This window comes from Meles meles, chromosome 13, assembly GCF_922984935.1.
Source record: "Meles meles chromosome 13, mMelMel3.1 paternal haplotype, whole genome shotgun sequence".
Lineage (NCBI taxonomy): Eukaryota > Metazoa > Chordata > Mammalia > Carnivora > Mustelidae > Meles > Meles meles.
In genome coordinates, this window is record NC_060078.1 from 5,728,371 (window position 1) to 5,736,776 (window position 8,406).

Below are 8,406 nucleotides of genomic sequence, written 5' to 3' on the forward strand. Positions count from 1 at the left end.
ACTCTGCATCCAGCAGCATTCAGGAAGAAATCTCAAGTTTAGCAGACAGCTGAAAGCATTAACAGAAATATCTGAATGCTGCATGGTATTGTCTTTCACAAAAATCAAAGGAGCTGGGGCACCTGGGTGGCTCAGTCGGTTAAGCGTCAGCCTTTAGCTCAGGCCACAATCCTGAGGTTCTGGAATCAAATCCAGCATCCAGCTCCTTGCTCAGTGGGGAGTCTGCTTCTCCCTCTGCCCCTTTCCCTGCCTCCCCGGTTTTGTGTGTGTGCGCACTCTCTCACAAAAATACGTAAAAATCTTAAAAAAAAAATCAAAGGAGTAGAAACATTTTGGCTGACTTTTCACCCCATCCAGAAACTTCTGTTCCCTTCTAATTAAAAGAATGTGTTAAGCCCTAGCCCAGAAAGGAAAATCATTTCTAGTACTTTTTTTTGTCAAGTACTAGAATATTTTAATTCAGATCAAATTAACAAGACTGTCCATCCTCCCTGATTTCAGCTCAATAAATATTTACTACCTGCCTACTCACATGCCAAGACAATACTCAAGATCCAAAGAAAAGGAAGATCTAGCTCCGGCGTCAAAAACTCATGGTCTAGCAGGGAAGATAACGAATAAGCAAATGACTACAATACATCATTTTACCGTTTCTCCGTTTTACTGATGAAGAGTAAAAAAAAAAAGCTAACAAGGTATTTCTAAGTAATGAGGTACTGAAGTAATTGAATTACCCTAAAGTCATTCAGTATGTGACAGACCAGAATTCAGACCATAGTATCTTCCTGAGTGACAGTCACCTTTACATCCTAAGACTAGTAATATTATTTATATGGAGCTTGCTCAATGTCGGATACCTGGGAAGTCAAAGAAAACTTGGAAAGGCTTTTCTATCATCAAAAATGTAGTCGGAGCATGAGTATTTTAGCTAACATCTTGTTCTGAATATAAAGGTGAATTTTAAAATGAGTCACCTGGGGCGCCTGGGTGGCTCAGTCATTAAGCATCTGCCTTCGGCTCAGGTCATGATCCCAGGGTCCTGGGACTGAGCCCTGCATCAGGCTCCCTGCTCAGTGGGGTGTCTGCTTCTCCCTCTCCCACTGCTTATATTCCCTCTCTCACGGTGTCTCTCTCTGTGCCAAATAAGTAAAATCTTTAAAAAATAAAATTAAAAAAAAAATTAGTCACCTGTTAAAACAGATTAAATTTCAAAGTCTTCAAAATTCTGTATGAGTTGCAACTCTGGACTACTGTTTTAAGTTCCCCTTGCCCAAGGGGAAGGTACAAAACAAGCTGGTCCCTTCAAAAGGATTGAGAAAAGACAGAGTATACACTGGTCCGCAGAAGCCTTGAATGAGGACTACCGTAATTCAGCCCCATATTTGACAAGCTTTCAAGAAAAGGATAAATAGAATGACATTTTTTAAATCCTCATAAATGTAAATTCAATGGCCGGCAGGTTCACTTTTTAATAAATGTTTGACATTTGTTCAGCTACAAGGCTGTCAAGATCTACGAGGAAGACTAGATTTGTGCCCTTCTAATCTCAAGCTTTGTATGTGTCTAATACTCCAGTGATATAATTGATGTGGGAAACAAAGGCAGAAGAAAAATTATTAAATTTCCTTACAAGCTACAAGCCATTAACCAGTCCTTGAAACAGGCAGAGTGACATTCCTCTAAGGACTCTACTGCCCCAGTGTTAACACTTTGCTAAGGGTAAAAGGCAATCTTAGCCTGACCCCCAGGATCCTGTAAGCCTACTTTAACATACAAAAATTCTTTTGGAAAATTCCTTTATGTGTAACCCCTCAAGATACCCGTTGGCAATCATCGCCCAAGGATATGACCTACAATCAACATCTGAAGGGTCTTGTGACTCAGGTTTCATTAGATGGTAATAAATGACCTTTTCCCAACAATAGCTAGAACCCTCAAGGTCCTAGAAACCTTGCTTCCAAAATCCCTGAGATACTTAAGCTCTCCCTAATGCCCTCTCAAATTCAAAGTACATAACAGGCCACACCTGACAACTCCAGTGCAGCTTTCTGCCCACAGGTCCAATCCCCGTGCTTTAATAAAACCATGTTTTGCACCAAAGACGTCTCTTTATTCTTTCTTGGCCATCAGCTTCAAACCCTAATGTCTTTCCTACATCAGTAATTAGCAGCTTTTCACTCTTCACAACCATAGGCTTTTTTTAAAGATTTTGTTTTTTATTTTATTTTTTTTATTTATGACAGAGAGAGATCACAAGTAGGCAGAGAGGCAGGCAGAGAGAGTGAGAGGGAAGCAGGCTCCCCGCCGAGCAGAGAGCCCGATGCGGGACTCGATCCCAGGACCCCGAGATCATGACCCGAGCCGAAGGCAGCGGCCTAAACCACTGAGCCACCCAGGCGCCATAGGCTTTTTTTCCTTCCATTTACCTTTCATGTGTCACATCAAAAAATCTTTTATATTCATTTCACTGCTAAAGATTCCTGGTCAACTTCTGCTCATCTGGATTTCCACATATTAAGTGTTTCCTAAGTATTTAACTATGCTTTATGCTGGGAAACCCAATCGTCAGTAAGACACACATATTTGGGAATGGCCTAGAGGAAAACGGGGCACATTACTAAAAAAAATTACAGTAGATCTTAATGAGAAAATCCCAGGGTTCTACAGACTCTCCCAACAGGGGGTGTCTAACCCTGCAACAGGGAAGGCTTCACTGATTATCCTTCAACCTAAAGGTAAAAATCAGTGAGGGAATGGCCCATTTTGTCTATCCAGAGATCCTTGGCAATAAGCATAGTGCCTGGCCCACAGCACAGTGCACATCATGTGAGACAACAGAAGGACAGCGAGAGAGGAAAGGGCCTATGGGGGGAAGTCTGCTCCACAGGATCGAAGCCTGTGTGCTTCTGTGTGTTTGAAGAGGGAGGAGGAGGGAGGAGGACATCTGAGGAATAAAGTTGGAGAACAAGCCACATCTGATTATAGGGGCCCTGGATGCCATACAAGGGAGGGACAAGCCTCAGAGCAATTCCTGAGGCAGCAGATCAGATCAGAGGACAGGAGGCCACACAGCAACTGAAGGCAAATGTTCTAAGAGACCCGGAGTGAGAATAGGAGGGGCAAGACTACTAAGAACACTAAGAATAGGAGGGGCAAGGTTTGGTCATCAATGGAACATGGTGAGTAGGTAACAGCCAAGCAGAGGGCAGCTCAGAAGGAGCATGTTTAAGGGGAAAAAAATCAATTCTGTGCATGTCATGTGAGGTGCCTGTAGACATCCATGTGATACCGAGCAAGCAGGAACCCATATCCACCTGGGACTGGGGTGGGGCCCAGGGGTACAACATCAGGGACAGGTGTTGCTGAAGCCAGACAACATGAAATCACCCAGGAAGAGTGGAGAAATTAGGGAGTAATTCTAAATGAAACAGAATTTCGGAGAGGAGCAAGTTCTAGCAGAGGTTCCACTCCCTGCCAGGAGCCCCAGCTCCCAGCCCCAGCCACTAGACCGTTCTAGGCCAGGTTCATCCCAGCCCTCTCCAATCTAGCCTTTCCAACATTCTGGCTCTGTTATCTGGTCCTGTCTGTGACAGCAGCCACGGAAGTCATGGCATGGTCTCCTGAAGCATTATATTTGAGTAATTTGGGAGGAGGCAAAAATATTATGTTAGACAACACAAAGTTATAAAGCAGAAAACAAAAAAAAAAATCTCTCATTTTTTAAAACCAGTAAGACATCATTTCAATACTGTTTTTGGCTTTCAACTCCTCAGGCTGCATATTCTCTCAAGAAATAAGCATCGAGGGGCGCCTGGGTGGCTCAGCGGGTTAAAGCCTCTGCATTCGGCTTGGGTCGTGATCCCAGGGTCCTGGGATCGAGCCCCGCATCGGGCTCTCTGCTTGGCTGGGAGCCTGCTTCCTCCTCTCTCTCTCTCTGCCTGCCTCTCTGCCTACTTGTAATCTCTATCTGTCAAAAAAATAAATCTTTAAAAAAAAAAAAAAGAAATAAGCATCCACACTGTGTACAACTTGAATTATGTAATGGCCGTCTTGTTTTGTTTCTTCATTATGTCTCTCGGGTTTGGTGAAAAGGTATTCACATTTAAAAAAAAAAAAAAGACGGACCTTCACCCTCTCTCTCAAATAGATAACCAAGTACAGTGCTAAGTTACCCTTAAGTCAAACCCTAAATCTCATAATCAACTAATCTTCAACAAAGGTGCCAAGAACACAAAATGAGGAAAGACAGTGTTCAAAAAAATGTGTCGGGTCCACAAGATATCCGCGTGTAAAAGCATGAAACTGAACTGATACCATATAGAAAAGTCAACTCAAAATGGGTTAAAGACTTAAACATAACACCTGCAACCATGCGACTCCTAGAAGGAAACACAGGGGAAAAGGTCTTTGACATTAGTCTTGGTAATGATTTTTTTTTTAATTTGACACCAAAAGGTTAACAAAAAGGAAAAACAAACAAGTGGGACCACAACAAACTAAAAAGCTTATGCAAAGGACATGATCAACAAAACAAAAATTCAACCTACCCAATGGAAGATACGTGCATATAAAATAAGTGATAAGAGGTTAATATACCAAATAAAGGATTTATACAACCCAACACTCCCAAAAGTTATAATGTGATTAAAAATGGGCAGAGGACCTGAACAGAAAACATTTTTTCAAATAAGACATTTTCCCAACAGACACATGCAAAGAGGCTCAACATGATTCATGATCAGAGAAATGAAATCAAAACCACAATGAGAGATCATCTCACACCTGTGAGAATGGCTACAATCAGTCAAGCAAGAAGTAACAAGTGTTGACAAGGATGTGGGGAAAAGGGAACACTTTTACACTGTTGGTGGGAGTGTAAATTGGTGCAGCCACCATAGAAAACAGTGTGAAGGTTCCTCAGAATGTTAAAAATAGAACTACCGGGGCGCCTGGGTGGCTCAGTGGTTTAAGCCTCTGCCTTCGGCTCAGGTCATGATCTCAGGGTCCTGGGATCGAGCCCCGCATCGGGCTCTCTGCTCAGTGGGGAGCCTGTTTCTCCCTCTCTCTCTGCCTGCCTCTCTGCCTACTTGTGACCTCTCTCTCTGTCAAATAAATAAATAAAATATTAAAAAAAAAATAGAACTACCATAAGACCCAGTAATTCCACTGTTGAGTATTTACCCAAAGAAAATTAAATCACTAATTGAGGAAGATGTATGCATCTCTCTGGTTCACTGCAGTATTATTTACAATAGCCAAGATACAGAGGTAAAGTAAGTGTACATCGATAGATGAATGGATGAAAAGTAGTACATACACACAACAGAATCTTACTCAGACACAAAAAGAATGAGATCTTGCCATATGTGACCACAGAGACGGACCTAGAGGATATCACACTAAGTGAAGTAAGTTGTACAGAGAAAGACAAATACCATGATTTCACTTTTATATGGAATCTAAAAAACCAAATGAACAAATGAAAAACAGAAAGACTCATCAATACAGAGAACAAACTGTTGGTGGCCAGAGGGGAGGCTGGTGGCGGGATGGGTGAAACCGGCGAAGGGGTTAAGAGGTACAAACTCCCAATTATAAAACAAGTCAGTCAAGGGGATCAAAAGTATAGCAAAGGGAACACAATCAATACTGTAATAATGCTGTATGGTACTACACTTGCAATGGTGAGCATTGCACAATGTATAGAATTATTGAATCATCATGTTATATATCTGAAACTAATAATTCTGTATGTCAATTATGCTTCCATTAAAAAAGTAAAATAGCAAAAAAGAAATTTACAAAACTGAGACTTGAAAAAGAATCCTGGTTTCAGAATGTTGTATGGAAAATTGTGAAGGTGAAATTCAGAATTCTGAAAGCCAAGGTATTAAATATTTTCATGTTCATAGTGAAATCATAAACAGAGGGGACCACATCGAACTAAAAAGAAATCATCAACAAAGTGAAAAGATAACCAATACAATGAAAGAAAATACTTGAGAATATCTGATAAGGGGTAACATCAAAAAAATATGACGAATGCCTACGACTCAATAGCAAAAATCATCATCATCATCATCTAATCTTAAGATGGGCAAAGGACCCAAACAGACATTTTCTTCTGAGGACATCCAAATGGCCAGCAAGCGTTCAAAATGACCAATCCTTCGGGAAATGTGGATCACGCTTGCCTCGGCAGCACATACACTAAACCACAGTATCACCTCACCCTGACCGAACAGACAGCACCGAAGTCAAAAGGGAGGTGTGGAGAGGACATGGAGAAAGGGAGCCCACTGTAAAGTGGTGTAGCCACTCTGGAAAACAGTACCAACAATCCCACTTCTGGGTATGTATCGGGCAGAAGTGAAGTCAGGATCTCAACAAGCACTCTCAAGTTCATGACAGTAGTGTTCACAAGACAGGAGACGTTGTTAAATGTCTGTGCGTGGATAAACATGGAAATCCAGCCTTAAAAAAGGAAATTCTGCCACTTCGGGCATCGATGGACCTAGAGGAGATCATTATGCTAAGTCAAATAAGCCAGAAACAAAAAGACAGATACTGTTATCTCCTTATAGATGGAATCTAAACAAATCAAACTCATGGAAAGAGAATGGTGGTTGCCAGGGATGGGGGTAGGGTGACTGGGGAGATGCTAAGGATACCGACGTTCGGTTATGAGGGAGTTATGGACATCTGATGTATAGCATGGGGACCACAGTATCGAATTCGGTGATGTGAGAGATGTCAATCAGCCTGACGGTGGTGTGCACTTCATGTCCACCACTATCCATCGTCTATCTTAAATACACAAAACTTTAATGTATAAATCACCCTTCAATAAAGATAGAGGGGAAATCCTGAAACTTCCATTTCCCATGCAACACTAGGCAGGTCTCTTAAGGTGTGAAAGGGGAATGACTCCATTTGGAGACTGTTAAGGAGTGAACTGAATCCGTTCTAGAGCCCAGGGTTTGTCATCCTTTATGTGTGTTAGCGAACATCAAACAGCACAATGGGACGCAGAGGTGGAGAGAGCTGGCCTGGTATGGGGTGTTTACTCTAAGGTGAGAGGTGAGAGCTCCCTTTCCTGAGGAGCTAACAAATGCCACTAACGCTAATCCACGCTGGGTCTCCATACTTGCTAGCGGAGTCGTAACTAGAGCGGAAGCTTTTGGAAACTACCATAGGGCTCTGTAAAAGCAGCATATTGATGTAACTGGTTTATAAAATAATTAGTCTCTAAACCACAAAGTTGTCCTCTTCAAATGCTGAGTAGGGTGAGTAGGGGCAGGCACAATAGGACACTGTCCGGAGGTCACCAAGGAAGCTGTCTAACCTGTCCAGGGATTCATCTCGTGTGCTATCTGGGTGAAGGGAAACAGGTGCTGGTTTTAGAACTTCACAAACTTACCCACTCTACAGAGGTACAGACTAAAAAGGGCTCTCAGTTCAGTCTATCTACCTCCTCAGGCAACAAGGGAAAGGCAGGCCCTCAGGGATTTTAAGATCTCGGTGAAGTTCCAGTGGGATCTGGTTGTTCTCCCTGAACGAGCAGATCCCGTGCTGGCACATTACACATGGAGGCCCCGCTTGACACCGGGTCCATCTTTGTCAGGTCAAGGTCCAGCTTAACCACAGGCTCTCTTCAACCTGTTCCCCTCCCCCCACCCCCTCAGCTTCTATACCCCTATGACTGCCAAGTATTTGACTCCTCTACCAATGCCAGTGGAAATTAAGAAAGGATGTAGCACCTCTGCAATCTCCTGGACTGTTTCCAGAACACAGCTGAATGCAGCTGTTAAAAGTGAAGGAAAAAATTACATATATAAAAATGTCCTGGAGACCCTGTATCTAAAAAAGGAGAAAAACCTATTCCATTCGCCCAAAGACACAAATATGAAATAAAAATTTTAAAACTCACAACTAAAATGCTTAGGGAATGTAATTTCTACTTAACTGATACGCCCAGTTGATAGGGAAAAGGCAGAGGCTTTAACCCACTAAGCCACCCAGGTGCCTCAGTACTAGGTGTTCTTAATCACATTCTACCACTGGTTAGCTGGCTTTTTAATTACACATCTTTTTTTTTTTTAAAGATTTATTTATTTGACAGAGAGAGATCACAAGTAGATAGAGAGGCAGGCAGAGAGAGAGAGAGGGAAGCAGGCTCCCTGCTGAGCAGAGAGCCCAAGGCGGGACTCGATCCCAGGACCCCCAGATCATGACCTGAGCCGAAGGCAGCGGCTTAACCCACTGAGCCACCCAGGAGCCCCACACATCTCATTTTTTAAAAGGATTTTATTTATTCATTTGAGAGAGAGAGAGAGACAGAGTACAAGCAGAGGGGCAGAGGGAGAGGGAGAAGCACGTTCCCTGCTGAGCTGGGAGCCCGACACC